The sequence below is a fragment of the Pinus tabuliformis genome, chromosome Q (assembly GCF_031772625.1).
Source record: "Pinus tabuliformis cultivar Carrire ecotype Pingquan chromosome Q, CPIR1, whole genome shotgun sequence".
In the NCBI taxonomy this organism is placed as follows: domain Eukaryota; kingdom Viridiplantae; phylum Streptophyta; class Pinopsida; order Pinales; family Pinaceae; genus Pinus; species Pinus tabuliformis.
In genome coordinates, this window is record NC_142296.1 from 518,084,068 (window position 1) to 518,101,814 (window position 17,747).

The window sequence follows — 17,747 nt, forward strand, 5'->3', positions numbered from 1 at the left end:
TCCTCCTGTCATAATACCTTTACTTTGTCATTAAATTTTCATGTTGCACTTTTTCTTTCTTTTCCATACTTTATTTGTATGCCTTACGTTGTCTACATTTATTTTTGGCACTTTGTTTGGTTTGCTTTGATTTACTTCCATCTTATGTCTATAGCTCTTTAGGGTATATCGTAACTTACAATCTTTGGCTTTCTAACCAAAGTTATCACAAACATAACATTTTATGTGGCAAAGAAATGTAGAAAATTGTGTTTGTCTGCATGTGCTCATATTCTTCCTTACATACATTTTTCATTCAATAGCTTTATGTACAAATCCATTATAAAAATAAAAATAACCATAGAAATAATTTTCATGCTTGGTGGATGATTGTATTCTTTGCTTGTTTTCTTAAGGAAGCCTTCTTATTTGTTTCATCTTCTTCTCATTAAACTTGATTTTCATTGTATTACATTGTGCTGCAACATGTCAAGGTCCACAGCAACAAAAACATTTGATATCTTTCAAAGGAGCAAAGAATTTCCTTTGGGATATTCCAAATTCGATCAATTCATCTCTGAGATCCATTGGCCTTTTTTCAAAGGACCGTTTGTTCATCTCATTCTTTGGGTCCTAATGTTGTAACACAGTTACCGATCAAATAGGAACTATTACCTCAAAACGAGTACCCAAGCCCAAAAATCCCCAAAAAACATGAAAAAACAACCCAAAAATAAAAAGTGTTGATTCTGCATCACCATTTTATTTTTCGGAGTAAATTTTCAATATTTTTTTTAAATAACAGTAAAAAACAATAGAAGCCATTTTATTTGGTGCAAAAACACCTTGAAATCAAAAAGCATTGATGCCAAAATAACGTCTTTTTTTTTCAAGCTACATTTTCAACATTTTTTAATAATGATGTTAAAAATAAAATATCATGAATCTAAAAAAATTTAAATTTCCAACGATTTTCGAACACCCATAAATCTGATATCTATAAGCAAGCTGGATGATGCAGGTGTAAAAATAGTGTTCGAGAAAGATACCAGCGAAATGGTTTGGGGAGCACTGGTATTGATGCGGGGAGTTCAGATTGGAACTCTGTACAAGTTTCAAGGTAGCACTGTTATTGGTGGGTGCAAAAATTCTGTGGTTCTTGAAAGTGGAGTAGAAAATCTAGTGGTCTCTGGAGAAAAGACCATGCTATGGCATCAAAGACATAGACATATTGGAGAGAATGCCCTTCGAATACTTCATGGTAAAGGTATGGTAGAAGGTATGTCTAATAGCCCTATGGGCTTTGATTTCTGTGAAAATTGTGTATATGGGAAGCAGAATCGGGTGAGTTTCCCCTTTGGTGGTAAGAGGGTGAAATAGATGTTAGAGTTTGTGCACAGTGATGTGTTTGGACCTATGTCGGTTCCATCATTGGGTAATTTTGTGTACTATGTATCATTTATAGATGACTTCTCAAGGAATACATGGATATATTTCCTCAATAAGAAATCTAAAGTCTTTGATAGGTTTAAAGAATTTAAGGCTCTGGTGGAAAACCAAACAGAGAAGATGATAAGGGTGATGAGGACAGAAATGGTGGAGAGTTTTGCAAGAAGGAATTGGAAGAGTTATGTAAGAAGTGTGGTATAGAAAAACAAAATACTACTCTATTCACACCTGAGTAAAATGGAGTTGCAGAAAGAATGAACAAGACGTTGATGGAAACGGCAAAAAGCATTCTCAGTGGTGTCAAGTTAGGGCAAGAATTTTGGACAGAGGCATTAGAGACTGCATGTTACCTAGTCAATATATCACCTTCATCAATGTTGGAGGATAAGACTCCATAAGAGGTATGGACTGGTAAGAAACCTTCTCTTTCATATCTGAGGGTTTTGGATGTCATGCATATATACATGTTCCAAAGGAAAAAAGAACAAAGTTTGATAGTAAATCTGAAAAGTGCATCTTTCTTGGGTATAAGGATATTTTAAAATGTTATAAGCTTTGGAACCCAATAACAAAGAAGGTTGTGTACAACTGAGATGTGGTGTTTAGAGAGGTGAAATATGGTATTAAACATGAATTCCTAGCAAAGGAACCTGAGAATATAGAGTTTGAGATGAAGGTAGAAGAACCAGACTCTGTAGCAGAAAAGGAATCAGAAGATGAAGAGCCACAAACTCGAGTTGTGAGAAGGTAAATCTGATAAAGAAGGAATCCAGAAAGGTAGAGTCCATCTAGTTTCTGTTCAAAATTTTCTCTAATAATTACTAATGATGATCCCAAAATTGTGAAGGAAGGAGTAGATACAGAGGATGGGAAACTCTGGAAAGAGGACATGGTTGATGAAATGGCATCTTTACACAAAAATAAGGCTTGGAATATGGTGGAGTTGTGAGTTGGAAGGAAACCCATTGGCAGAAAATGCGTGTTCAAGAAGAAGATGAATGCAAAAGGAAAGGTGGAGAAATAAAAGGCTCAGTTGGTGGCAAAAGGTTATTCCTAGGTGCCGAGAATTGGTTTTGGTGATATTTTTTCTCTTGTTTCCAAGGTAGCTTCTACTAGATTACTTTTATCTGTTGTTGTTGCTTTTGATTTTGAGGTAAAACAGATGGATGTGAAGACAACATTTCTTCATGAGGATCTAGAAGAAGAGATCTACATGAAGAAACTTGAAGTGTTTGTGATGAAGGGTAAGAAAGAACTGGCATGCAAGTTAAAAAAGTCTTTGTATGGGTTAAAACAATCACCAAGGATGTGGTATCAAGAATTGTATACATTTATACGGGGAATTGGCTTCACCAAAAGCAAAGAATATCACTACATATATTCTAAATTAATTGGTGATAATGTTATTTATCTGGTCTTGTATGTGGATGATATGTCTTTGGTTGGAAATGACAGAAATTATCTAGGATTTGAAGACAAAATTGTCCTCCAAATTCGACATGAAAGATATTGTTCCTGTAAACTATATTTTGGGCATGGAAATTAAATGAGATTGGGAAAATAGGAAGCTCTAGTTAAATCAAAGGAAGTATGTTGAAATATTTTCATTATTCTCTTTTGTTTGAAATTGTCCCTGAAGATTAAGAGAAGACCACCTTTGAATTTTTTGTTCCAAGGTTGGCTATGGTGGTTAGGGTTTGAAGAAAATCTACACAAGCTGGAGCCTTAGTACCAACTCTGGAGGTGGACAGTGCCAGAGCAGTATAGCTTCGTAGAAGAGGGCAGGTTTTGACACAACAGATGAGAAACACGTGGTCCAGCGGGACCCCATCTTGCAAACAGGTAAAGATGCACGAGGAGAAAGCTGCACTGGACAGGGTGCAGATATCAGGGTCTAAGAAGTCAGGAAAGGAGGAACCAAACAATACAATAAAGCAATAAATTGAGGGAAAAAATACCCCGAAATAAAAAGAAATCATTGGTAGCAACAGTACTAAGAATAGAGATAGGAAAGACCCTTCCCCTGAGGATGAACAAGCACATGAAAATGGGCCTAAGGATGAATGATCAGGAGACAAGGAGGATCTAAACCAAGCCAATTTAGGACAAGAAGGAACAATGACGGAGGTCAAAAAGAAAGAAATCCAGGGATCGTGCAAGCCCAAAGCAACTGAAACCCTACGGGTAATAATCTCCAACTTAGAACTACAGGCGTACCGCGACCACATGGTAGAACATGTAGTGATCTGCAAGTTCATGGGTTTCTGGCTAGCAGAATGAGCCATGTGCATGTGGATAAAGCAGCAATGGAAACCCAGAGGGGATGTAAGACTCCATTTAGGAGCCAAAGGATTTTTCACAATGGTTTTTACCAATCTGGATGACAAGGATCAAATCTTTGATGGAGGTTCATATTTCTTTGCCTCAACAGTTCTTTACATGAGACCATGTAAACCCAAATTCGCACTAGAATAGGAAACCTTCAAACAGGTACTGGTCTAGATACGCTTGTTCTCTCTACCGATTGACTACTAGGGACATGCAACACTTGAACAAATAGGCAACAAGTTCGACACCTTCATCAAAGCCTCAGAGGTAACATTACGGAAAAGATACACCTCTTGTGCAAGGATTTGTGTTGAGATGGATGTTTCAGGAGCTCTTCATGAGGGCCTATGCCTGGAATACAAAGATGAAGTGTATTTTCAAGCTATAGACTATTAGCAGATCCCTTTCCACTGCAGAAAATGTCATGAACATGGACATTTGATCAGAGAATTCCCATTAAACATAATGATGGAGAAACCCAAGGATAACAGAGGAGATAAGAATAAGGAGGCCTTTGTTTGACCTAATGCTAGACAGAGAGCAAATAAAAGAAGACAAACTAAAGCAAATACCTCCTTCAAAAACACAAGCAATGATTTTGAAGTGTTGGAGTCAGAGACAGATTCATAGGAAAACAATCCAAAGTGCAAGACACTAAGGGAAAGCCATACCACAACCACACCAAGAACAAAAGAACCCATTTCCAATCCATCCATCAATATCCCACAGGCTTAGGAACAAACGGAAGGCCTAGAAGAAGACTCTGAGATGATGACTAGTGAAATAGGGATAGAGGATATGGAACTAAGTGAAATTATTGAACAAGAAGGTATGGATGTACCAAGCATGGTAGAAAATTGGAAGAAGAAAGGTATGGAACACATAACGGAAGAGGAGGTGAATAGAATCAACAACTTATTCATAGCAAGATAAAAAGAAGAATTGGATTTGCAAAGAAGGAGCTTAGGAATAGCAAAAGGGCTAGGGTTAAGAGCTCAAGAACTACATCAAACCACCACCAACTCAAAGCACTGGAAAAAACGATGAAGAAGGACAAACAATGAAGCATTACAATAACTTGATCAGATGCTTCTAAACTCAGGTAAGATGAAAGCCCTTGAGGTGTTCACACTCACCTCCTAATTTTTTTTAATTATGAGAGTACTTTCATGGAATGCTAGAGGGATAAATAGCCTAAAGAAGTAGTGGTTACTAAAGAAAAAATTCAAAAAGGAATAGCCAAATATAATTTTTTTGCAAGAAACTAAATGCACCAGCAAAACAATGGAAAACATCAACAAAAATTGGGGAAACGAATGGAATACATAGAAACAACAAGCGCTGGATGGGAAGGAGGCCTAGACATTCTTTGGAACCCACAAGTTCTCTAGCTTATATCCTCTGAAGCTACCAGATCTCATATATCTATAGAAGTCCAAATTGTAGCAAATCCAGTCACCTACCTCTGCACAAATGTCTATGGCCCTCAGAAACTAGACGTCAAATTGCTATGGCTCAGAGCTCTATCTAACTTGTAGCAGAGATATCCCCAAGAAAAATCCATTTTCGGAGGTGATTTTAATATGATCACTTCACTCACAAAAAAAAAGGAGGCATCAAATCACTCAACAGGGATCTGAAGTGTTCAAAGACTTTATTAAATAAGCCAGGCTAGTAGACATATTCCCCAAGAGTGGAGATTTCACATGGAACATCAAAAGAGGGGGTGATAGGCAAATCACCTCTATATTGGATAGGTTCTTACTGACATAAACCATTCTTCTAGAAGGGATTACTATGGATTCAGACATACTTCCAAGTGGCAGTTTAGGTCACTGGCCGATAATAATGAATGCGGCCATCCTAGGCACACCAAGGAATAAGCCATTCAGATTTGAAAAGTTTTGGCTTAGTCATCCTAAATTCACAAAAAAAAATAAAACAATGGTGGAATGAACCGTTAGGTATAAGAGACACTAAAATGTTCATTCTCCAAGCTAAGCTTAAACATATCAAAAACATGTTAAAAGCCTGGAATCAAGAATTCTTCGGTAACATTTTCAACGAAAAAAGAAACTGGAGGAGAAATTGGAACAAATTCACAAGGAATGGATCCAAGGAAATATTAATCAAGAAACTATGAATACAGAACAAAAACTCATGCAGGACTGGTAGACAACATGCCAATAGGAGGAAACTCTATGGAAGCAAAAGTCTAGAATTCAATGGCTAAAGGAGGGAGAAAAGAACACAATTTTTTTTCACATATCTGCCATTGATCAAAGAGCTGCTAATAAAATATTAAGAATAAAGGATGATCAAGGAACCTTGGTGCAAACTCATCAGGAAATCTTGAGCCTTCTCATAAATCATTTCAGCCAAATTGCAAAGGAACCTAATATTAACAGAGAGGAAGCTATTAGGGACCTAGTGACTTTTATTCCCAAACTCATCTTAGAGGATCAAAACAAGGCTCTAAATCGAGAAATTACCATGGAAGAAGTTGAAGAAGCTGTAAAAGATATGCCAAATGGTAAGGCGCGAGGACCAGATGGCTTCACTATCAAATTTTACAAAGCCAATTGGGAAACAATCAAAACAAAGGTATGGGAAGTGGTGGAGGATTCCAGGCACTCCTTTTCCATCCTAAAATCCCTCAACTCCACATTGATAACCCTTATACCAAACGAGGAGGAAGAAAACACTCCGTCGAAGTTTCAGCCAATCGCTTTGTGCAATGTCCTGTACAAGATCATATCTAAAGTCATTGCTAACATACTAAAACCCATTCTTCCAGGCATCATTTCAGAAGAAAAATCTAGTTATGTAGAAGGGAGACAGATTATGGATAACATTCTACTAGTTCAAGAGATGATTCATACTCTCCAAACTCAAAAAATAGTGGGCATGATGATGCAGCTGGACCTATCAAAAGATTATGATAAAGTGAGCGGACAATATTTGGAGGCTATTTTGGATGGCTTTGGCTTTGCGAAGCAATAGATAATTTGGATCCTAGCCTTGATTAAATCTACTAGATTTTCCATTCTGGTTAATGGAGCTCCCACAACCCAGTTTACACCCTCTCGAGGTTTGCAACAAGGGGATCCCTTGTCCCCCTTTCTGTTTGTGATTCTAATGGAAGGTCTTAGCAGGCTTATCAGAAGAGCAAAAGTTAATGGCATAATTCAGGGACTCCAACCCTTGCCCTCTAGCCCTACTACAACTCATCAGCAGTTTGTCGATGACACAATGTTGCATGGTACGCCCTCTATCAGAGAAGCTCTTGGTTTCAAAAACATTCTCAATCGCTTCAGCCTAGCCTCAGGTATGGATCTGAATTTAGGCAAATCTTCCATTTTATTTTTCAATATGCACCTAGCAGTCCAAAAAAATCTATTTATAGTCCTTGGTTTCAAAAGGGGTAACCTCCCTTTCAGGTACCTAGGCATTCCTCTAACTGATAAACCCTGGCAAAAAATTCATTGGGAAAATATGATTGCCAATCTAGAGAAACAGTGTCAAAATTGGACTCATAGGACCCTCAACATTAGAGGCCACCTAGTCCTCACCAAATCTGTCCTCCAGGATATTCCTCATTTCCTGCTTTCCATCCTCCCAGCACCTAAAAGTGTGCTTCAGAAGATCTGACTGATTCAGAAAGATTTTCTTGGGTCGAGAAACTCTGTGAAACAGAAGTGGTCTTTAATGGTTTGGGATAAAATCTGCAAACACAAAAAACTGGGTGGGTTAAATCTTTAGGACCCCTATACTGTTAACCAAGCATGTGGAGCCAAGTTATGGTGGATATGGGTAAAGGAACCGAATTTACCCTGGGCCAAACAATGGAAAGCAAACTATGCTAATCACTATAGCCTACAAAATTTGATCAGGATGCGAGAACCCCCAGACAGATATCCAATCTTAAACATTGCAAAAACTAATCAGAGCACAATTCAGGAATAGAGTTTCTAGGAAGTCCATGATGGACAGACTACCCTGTTCTGGGAAGGAGCTTGGCAACAACTACCTAAGATCGAAATCCATTATTACCTAACCATTTAGAGAAGACACCAGGAGCTAGGGAGGACAACAGTGAGACATTACTGGAAACCTAACGATAATAATCAAGCATGAAATCATTGGATATTCAATGATACAGAGCAGCCGGAAGAGGAAGATAACATTATAAGAGCATTGTGGATAGAGCTGACCAAAAGGAGAATAAGGTTTTCTAGTGATGCAGATCAACTATGTTGGGGCAAGCTCGAGGGAGGTAATTTCTCCCTCAAAGAAGCAAGAGTCTATATCGAAGAATATGAACAAAGGGAAAAAGTCAATTGGTATAGCAAAGTTTTGGATGCTGATCTTTGGCCGAAGATTAAAACTTTCCTCTAGCTTTTGATGCACTAAAGAACTCTTACCTGGGAGAACCTTCGGAAAAAAGGGTTTATAGGCCCCTCACAATGCCCTCTGTCAAAAATGGAGGAGGAATCCATGAATCACCTCCTCAATACTTGTAAATGGACAGAAGCTTATGGAACTGGATGGAAGCCATATTTAAGAGAACAGACAAGGATATAAACTCAATACAGGAAAGCATAGGGAATTGGCAAAGTAATTTTTCCAAAACCCAAATGGTCAATACATTATGGAAATTAATCCTGGGGTTTATAGTGTGGATGGTATGGAAAGAACGAAACATAAGGGTGTTTGAAAATGAAGTTAAAACCACAGAGATTATCAAAGCCACCATTTTGCAAAACATGATGGAAACAGTTCTTACCAGAGGGAAAGCAGAACAGAAAAATGATTTCTGAATCACTGATTTGCAAATTCTAAAGGCATTTGGCATTGAGAAAGGTTCTGTCATTGTCTCCTCTAAACTGCGTCAACAACAAGGACCTTCCATGAATGTCTGGTCACCACCACCAACAGGCTTCCACAAATTCAACTTTGACAGGGATTCTCATGGGAATCCTGGTCTAGGAGGTATAGGAGGGGTCCTTTGGAACCACAAAGGAGAAATACAACATATTTTCAGCGAATCGTTGGGTGAAGGAACCAACAATGAAATGGAATTTGCGGCCTTAGAGCTAGGATTACGAATTCTAATACACTTGGAAACAGGAGATATAGTGGTGGAAGGAGATTCCCTTTTGGCTATCAATGCTACAAGGAAAATGAAAATGGGGGTGAAACCAAGTAAGGTTATGAAGTGTTGGAGGTTGGCCAAGGTCACAGAGCTCATAGTTGAGCATCTCTCAAGCCTCAACAGAGTAATCCTGCAAGCAGTGAGAAGAAAGGCAAACGCGGTGGCTGATTGTTTGGCCAACTATGGGATCAATCACCACTTCACCTACCCGGACACCTATTGGCATGATGTCACATGCACAAAACTTCGGGATAAGTGTTTAATTCTCTCGAGACAAGACATTCGTTAAAGGGTGGAGGGTGGCAGAGGTACGATGGATCATGCCTTAATAGCAAATGAAGATAGCCTACCAAAGGAACAATGGGCATTAGGCCCACAAAGTACATGAAGAAGAGTGGGAAAACATAAACAATGACAAAGTGCAGCGAACGAGGAGATCGAAGTATAAAAAATTTGATAAGAGCAGGTAGCAAAACACGAGAGGACACATGGTGTTCAACCAACAGCCTCAAGCGTGGGAGAGTTAAGGCTCTGGATATGCATCATGAACAGGAATTGGGAATTCATAATGGCAGGAACAACACCTATCCGATGGCAAAGTGGAAGATATCCAGCCATACTCTCCCACCTTCAACTATATCTAAAGCATCCAACCAGAAGATCATCACATTGCTCTCTCCCAACTCGCCTCTTAGCATTCGCAGTGCTGCTAGATTTTCCAGTGATTCCGTGACCTGCAATAACATAATGGTCCGTGAGGGAAGTCGAAGTGTTTCCACTAACTAGGACATGCAGAAGGCCCGCGAAGCTTATGAAACCTGAACCATCCAGAAAGAAAAATGAAAAATAGCAGAGCTCAAAGCTACAGTAATAGAGGAGGAAGAACGTTTGAATGAGAAAGATTTTGAGAAGGAAGTGGAATGGCTTTCTGATCTAGGCACAACAACTACAAGAGCAACTCAATTTGTCTGAACCCAGTGAGAAATGTAGAGGATGAAAACCATGCTAGCTAAGGCACTCAGCATTCAGGCTGATGACATCAAAAAATCTCATCAAGCCATCTCTCTCATTTCAACAGAGAATCTGGCTAAGCTTGATGCCTTGGATTTCAATTTTAGTGCCCTGACTCAGGAAGTCAGAGTCCTCTCACAGGAATTTAGTGTCCTCATCAGTCTCCTTAGGCTCTCCATATGACAGGAATCCACTGCGACGAAGGAAGTCGAGGAGGAGGCAACCGACACCAGTCAGGTGAAGAGGCCCACTCCTCAGAGGATTCTATAGACTGAGAAAGCAACTGCATTGGCTGGCCCAAGTGTTCCCAATAAAGACTATGCTATCTTAAACCTGTAATGGCTTCTCTGTTCCTGATATCTCATTTTGGTTTTGATATGTTATGTTCCCGGCTTCTATGATCCTGGTATCACGTAGCTGTAGAGGTCCTCTTGGCCTCTATCATTCCTTTTGGCACTACTGTCCAACAACCCAGGCTGAAGATCCATTTTTCTGTTTTTCACCCCTCTTTCGGTAGCCCTGCATTGTTAGCCTCGGGTTCAGTATTTGAAGTTTCAGTTGCTTTTTGTCATTTTGAGCATGCGATGAGGTTGTGGCTCTGTCTTTGCATGCAGACCCTTTTGTATCGTATGTATTTTATGAATTAAGATAAAACTGTAGATTTACAAAACAAAAAAGGAAGTATGTTGAGACAATATTGTAGAGGTTTAAGATGCAGGATAGTAAACCGGTGAAGGTTCTTATTCGTATCACTACAACTTCCATGAATGAGGATGGCTCTTTCACTACTAGCTCATTCATCATAGCCAAGTAGCTAGTGTACTGATCTGGTGACCTCTTATGCATGCATTGTGATGTGGGTACTCCCACATTCTCTCTAGAATCCTGTAATAATTTGTTAGATTCCCTGTTTCGCTTCCTTCCTTCTCTAGATGTCTCTGCTTGCGTGGATGTCTCCACTCTCTATTCCTCTTATTGTGGTTGCTCCACAACTTCCTGATTTTCTTCCGTTGGAGCCAAAATCTATTGATCAGGCTTTAGCTGAAGCTCCCTCTCAAGAGAATGCCTCATTGTCTTCCCCTCATCAAATTTCACATCAATTTTGACAGCTGTCATCTTGAGAGATGGAAAGTACACACAATAATTTCTAGGTGTATGAGTGTACCCCAAAAATATGCCCAACTCTATTGTCATATTTAGATTTTTCCTTGCTTCCTTGGAAACATGACAGTAAGCTAATGATCCAAATATCTTGAAGTATGACACATCTGGTTTCTTCCCCGAAAAATCTTCCTTTGCTGTAATCATGCCAAGAATCCTTTGAGGACTCATGTTCTACAAATAGACCATTATGTTGCATGCTTCAACCTATAAGTGTATAGGTAGGATTTGATTATGAAAAATCACCTGTGATGCCCCCACAATACATATTTTCTTCCTCTCATCCACCTCATTCTGTTTTGGGTTATGAGGTCTTGTCAACTCTCCTTGAATTCCTTCCTTTGAACATAAATTTTTAAACACATTCAACACGTACTCACCATCGTTCATCACTCCTAAGAGCCTTCACTTTCCTATAATTCTTCTTCTCATCAAGTGCTTTAAACTCAACAAATTTGGTGAATGTCTTGCCTTTCATCTGCATGAAGTAGATCCAAACCTTCTGTGAGTAATCATATACAAATATAACATAATACCTATGCTTGGTAGTGGAGGCTATCAAGAAAGGTCCACATACATCAAAGTGGATCCTTTCAAGGATTGCATGCACCGTGTTTTCCTGATCATTAAAGATGGATTTTGTGTATTTCTACAATGTACACCCTTTGCATATATATTTCTTTTCTATTGCTCCATTGGGAAGGCCTGTAGAAATGTATTTCATGATATTCAAAGCACTATGATGAAAATGGCCAAGTATTTTATGCCATAATTCATCGACATCTCAACTCTACATCTTCGCTTCTTTTATTCTCAATGTCACATAGTCTTCCACATCTAATTTGTAGAAGTTCTTCACTCAAACCCTGATATGCTTCACTTGTCCCATGGTGATGTTTCTCAATAAATCCTTCCTTTTGTTGAATATCACATTATAGCCACGATCTTCCAACACCGTGACAAAAACTAGATTCTTCTTCAGACTCGGTACATACATCACATCCTTAAGCCTGAGAGGGGAGCCATACTCCCTCTAAAAGGTAATTGTACCTATGTTAGAGGCATTATACCTTCCATCATATCCCATCTTTATGTGCATCTAGAGATCCTTATTCTCCAAGTCATTGAAAAAATATGTGTTGCCTATTGATATGTGGAATGGGGCACCACTATCAAGATACCACATACTACCCATCGTTGTTCTTTTCATGCATGAAATGAGGGTAAAATCAAGTTCAAACTATGAAGCCAAGTATTCACCTGTTACTCCTCCTGCAGTCTTCTTACTTTCCTTCTTGTGTGGAAATTTCGTTGCACAATGTTGCAATTCATGACAGTGAAAGCACTCTATTATTGACAAGTATTTTTTCTTTCCCCCTTAACAATATTCTTCTTTAAATATTAATTTATTCCCTTTCCCTTTCTTTTCATTTCCATCGAAGGAATAGTTCTCCTCATCTTGACCGTTTGATGAGTTACTATCTCTGTTGCTCTGCATTCTTTGTTCCTACACTAGATCAGTCCATAACTACTCCCAGATTCATAGTTTTTCTCTACCATTTAGCGAATCTTGATAACTATACCAGCTCCTGGGAAGGCCCAAGAGTTCTATAGACACTATATATTATTCAGGGACAATAATATAGACCCCACAAAGTTCATCGTGAAAATGTGTAAACTTGCCTAGGTATTGCATAATTGTTTCATTATTTTGGATCTTAATGCTTCGAAGCTTGTCCTTAAGTTCCAGCTTCCTATGCTCACTATTTTTATCAAAAAAAATTGTTAGTGTTTTCTACATTGTGTGGATCTGCCATGCCACAAAATCTGTGGTTCCTTCCAAAGCATACTCAAGCTTGACTCCATTGAAATCCATCTTCTCAGTCCTAGAGAAAACCTGTAACATTGATCTTGAAATTCAAACCTCCTGCAAAACTTACACATATCTACTCTATTGTAAATCTAGCTCTAATACCATGTAGAAATTAATGTGTAGATTCTAAATTGTTCATGAAATTTTGTAAATCACAAGACTAGAAGTTACTCTACTAATTTGTGGAAGTAAATTCACATCCGAGAACACAAATCATTAACATGCATTAAGATTTAACACACATACATAAATATTTATCTAGGGAAACGAAATGGCTCAAAACCTCTTACTATCTGTATTGCATTAATCAAAGAACCTGAATGAATGCAATATGATCTGGTCAAGATTGAGCTCAACCTACATTTATATCTTCTATCCTCTTCCTGATTGAATGACCTTGGCCAATACTTAAACAATTTTCCAAGCCTCAAAGCTCATATTTCCTTATGTTGTTCCTCAAGGAATCAACCTGCTATTATTAAGGAAAACTCCTCAATTTGGATTGCACAATTCTTGTAGGTCCTTCTCTAACCGCATGCATGACCTATACAACTTGGAATAGTTTACAAATTATAGTACACTACGCTTAAAATCCAATCTCAACTGGGTAACTCGAATTCTCTACATGCATTAATTATTTTTGGTTGATTGATCATATAACTAGATGATCACTTAGTGTGATAAAAGTTACACACCCTTAACTAGACCTCAAGTAGTTCTACTAATAGTGAGAAGTAGTTACACTGACAATAAATCAAATTAGCTGAAATAGATTGCTAGAAATTAGAAATCGATCATTTAGAACTCAACTCATATGTATCGAACTCTAATTTACTGAGTTAACTAATTGACAAAAGCCATGTCACCTCTATTAACTACCTCCAAGTATTCTACTAAAATTGAAATTGAAATTTCTCCTAATTTAATCAAGGGAAAATTAAATTAGGAATTTCTTGCTTGATTTTGAACACTTAATTTTTTCTGCAAAAGTATTTCACATAAAAATCCTACTTCACTTACAGTGAATTATAGAGCATCCAGAAACTAAAATTCTTCCATTCATACATAGAAAATTTATGAGCACCATAGATATATGAAACTCTATTTAATTAAATCAAATATGTACATACACATACACTTAGAAAATCTCAATTTTCTTCATTCACTATCTTGGTCTGATCTCACATTCATTTGGCCATTATTACTTATTTCCCACAGGCTTACAATAAATAGAATTAAGAAATGCAATATATTTCCTAAATCTTGAAAGCACTCCATAAATCCGATTTTCCTGACTTCTAAAATCACTCCCTCATTTATTCCATAAAGCTCCCATAATTTATTCACTAAAACTCTCATGATTTATTCCATAAATATATCACGCTCTTCAAGGCACCTTTTATTTTTTCTTATGGAAAATTCTATCGTATCAATAACTTTTATAAATCTATTATATAATAATTAAATGAAGCTAAGAATATTTAAATTTAAAGAAATATAATTCCTTTACAATACTGAATCCCCTTTTGGAGCTTTTTTCCAAAAATATTGATGGATTGGAAGGTCTAATGCTCTTGCATTACACTCCCAAGGTATAAACAATTCATGACCTGCTAGTCATTTGTGATTAATTGTCAAATCCTCCTGGATCCCAAACTTTGTACCATATTTGATTACCTCCTTCTTCATGCTTCTTCTTTGTTTTTGTTGTTAATGTCTTCTTCAACCTTATAGGTTTCCAAACTTTATGTTGTAGTTTTTCACTCTCTATTTTGATGTACTATTTTACATTCATTTTATGTATATGATTGACTACCCTTCTTACATTAGTGTGTAATTTCTCATGCACTTTCATCATCAGTATCCCCATCTTGTCAATTTCAATGTCCAGTTGATCTCCTAGTTGGCACATGTTTTTCTTTGTTTTTTTAACTTTGTTGTTGTTTCTCCTCATTGGTTTTTGTTGCTCCTCACTCATTGTTGTTGCATGTTTTCTTATTTAATATCTACATAATTCTTACTCTTTCCTTCATATGATGCCTTAATCACTCCTATGCCCACAACTTTCATGCAATATTATCCATCAATCCTTGGATTAATTAACCATTCTTCCAACATCCCTACCTCTTCTTAAAAAAAATTCAACATTAAGTTTGAATGCTTCTCTTCCTCTTTATGCTTCCTTTTACTATCTCCATGAACCAAATCTTCTTTGTCCTCTACAACAACATGTTTCTTTAATTGTCTATCAACAATCTCTTTGTTCACTAATTTATGGTTTTCATCATTGTTTCCTTTAGGAGAGAATTATACCTCATCTTCTATCAAAATGAAATTATGAGTTTGTCTTCCTTCTATGCTTTGATAATACATTTCGCTTTCTTCCTTCAACTTCATGATAGTTCTAGGTGGCTGTCCATCACCATCCATAAAATAACCTACAACCATACACAAAATATGAGTTTCAAAAATATTTGGATTTTTAGCCTCCTTTTATCTCCTCTATCAACAAATCCACATGTTGATATTAACTATCCAAATAAATCATGAGACTTGCAGAAATCCCCTCATCTTCATTCTCACCAAGAAATGGTCCTTTATCTAGTTCAAAAACGTACACTTTCTCTTTCTCATTTTCTCCAATCATCCTTAATGATTCTTTAATCAGATGCCTCATCCATCTTCTATTATTTCATGCAAGAAAATTATTAACCATCCATTTAAATTTCTTCCTAAAAATCCATCTACATTTATTCTCTTCATATTCTTGTTGTAGAAGCTCAATAAGTACATTCAACAGTACTTTAATCTCAGTAAGTTCTCTATTAAACTCTTCATCACTTATTTTCTTCTTGATGTCCTTTGCCTTGAAATCTTCTTTCCTTATGATATGGCTTCCACCTAAACCTTCATCATAACCCGATCATCCGTTTCTATATATTTGTGAGCTTATCCATGCTCAATAGTGAACCACAACCAAGCCTCTTCTCTATAGTAAGTCTCCTCTTCTTTCTACTCAATACCTGACGAAGATTTCTTCACTAGCTTGACCTTTTGGTATTTTCTCTAGTTCTCTCCTTACAAACTTCTCTTGGCAATTATACCCACACTTACTATGGAACTTCCCTCTGACAACTTCTACCCAACCTCTACTTGTTGGAAGTCATACTTCATTTGGTTGGAATCCTGAATTCCAAAGATCTTACTAGTTCTGATACCACTTGATGTAGGAAAAATCGAATTTTCCTGCAAATTCACCTTCTCTAGATCACACAACAAATCACTTCACCGTCAAGCCCTTAATTTGTTCTACAAAAGTATTTCATATAAAAGTCCTACTTCACTTGTAATGAATTCTAGGGCATGCACAAACTAAAATTCTTCCATTCATACAGAAAAAATTTGTGAGTACCATAGATATATGAAAATCTATTTGATTAAATCAAATATGTACATCCACATATACTCGGAAAAATATCAATTCTATTCATTCATTGTTGGCTTAGGGGGGTCCTAACCTAGGTTCAGAGTTAGTTGTGCCAACCAACAAAACACTACAGTTGTTGGGTGGACCTACCTATGGTTTTGTGCATGGTTTTTCACACATGGTTTTGGACGTGATGGTTTTCGGTCCATGGTTTTGGATGTGATGGTTTTCGGTCCATGGTATTGGATTCTTTGGCATGTATAAATATCTATTATAACATTGAAATGAACATAATGGAAAATCAAGCTGGTAGTCCCAATTTTTGGATCGAAGGGAAAATCTCTGTGTATATGTGTTTTATGTGTTTTGCTCTCACATTGTTTATTTTCTGTGTTTTATAATTCGTATGCAGGTAATTTATATATAGGGTTAAAACCTACAACATTTCTAGCCCTTTCGGAAAAAACTTACGTAGCGTAGGCTACAGTCTCACCCTTAGAAGTATTGGGGATGTAAGAACCAAGTTTTTGCATCCAGGGACTAGTGTGATGTCCTTTAGTGCCATGGATCTACCTTCATGTAGGTCACTACACTGCTAGGGATCTTTACTATAACTTAGTTAAAGGAAACTTTAGACCTTCACAAAGGTACACGATCAGCCTTCATGGACCTTAAACGGTCAATTTACCTACTTACACACATCAAAAAGTAAACCTAGATTGGAGCTCCCATAAATCTACTTCATTCATCAGAAAACATAAGAGAAATAATCTGAAACTTCACAGAAGTGGATAAAAATTCGTTACATATATTATTAAGATAGATTCAGTAAATTCACGTAGCATTCAATCATTATTTCATAAACCATGTCATTCATCAGTAGCATATAACGTAGATAGATAGAAACGAAAATACTAGCAATTTTTTGGAAAATTCTCTTTATTGATGTTAAATTTACTAGTTATAGTAGAGCCTTCCTGCCTTAGATCTTACCCAAGACAAAAAAACTCTTCAATGTACCTGATTGTCTTACTTAAACTTATATCTTCAATTTTTTCCTAAGACTCGCTAAGAATCAACTATTTATAGACTTTTCAATACAATTCCATGGTCCCCGAACCATTGGTGAATCTCAAAACCGACTCAATACTTTACCCAAAACAGGGGGCTAAGCCCATTTGAATCTTATTCATCTATGCACTTCGCTTGAACATATCATGGATACTTTACATCTTTTGCAAAACTGCATACAAAATTTGGGTCAACTAACCCCAAACTGACCCAGGGGACCCCATCCCAACAGGCCCCCAACACAAATATCGTGACTCACCCTTGATTCACTCAGTTGGTCGTTCCACTTTCTA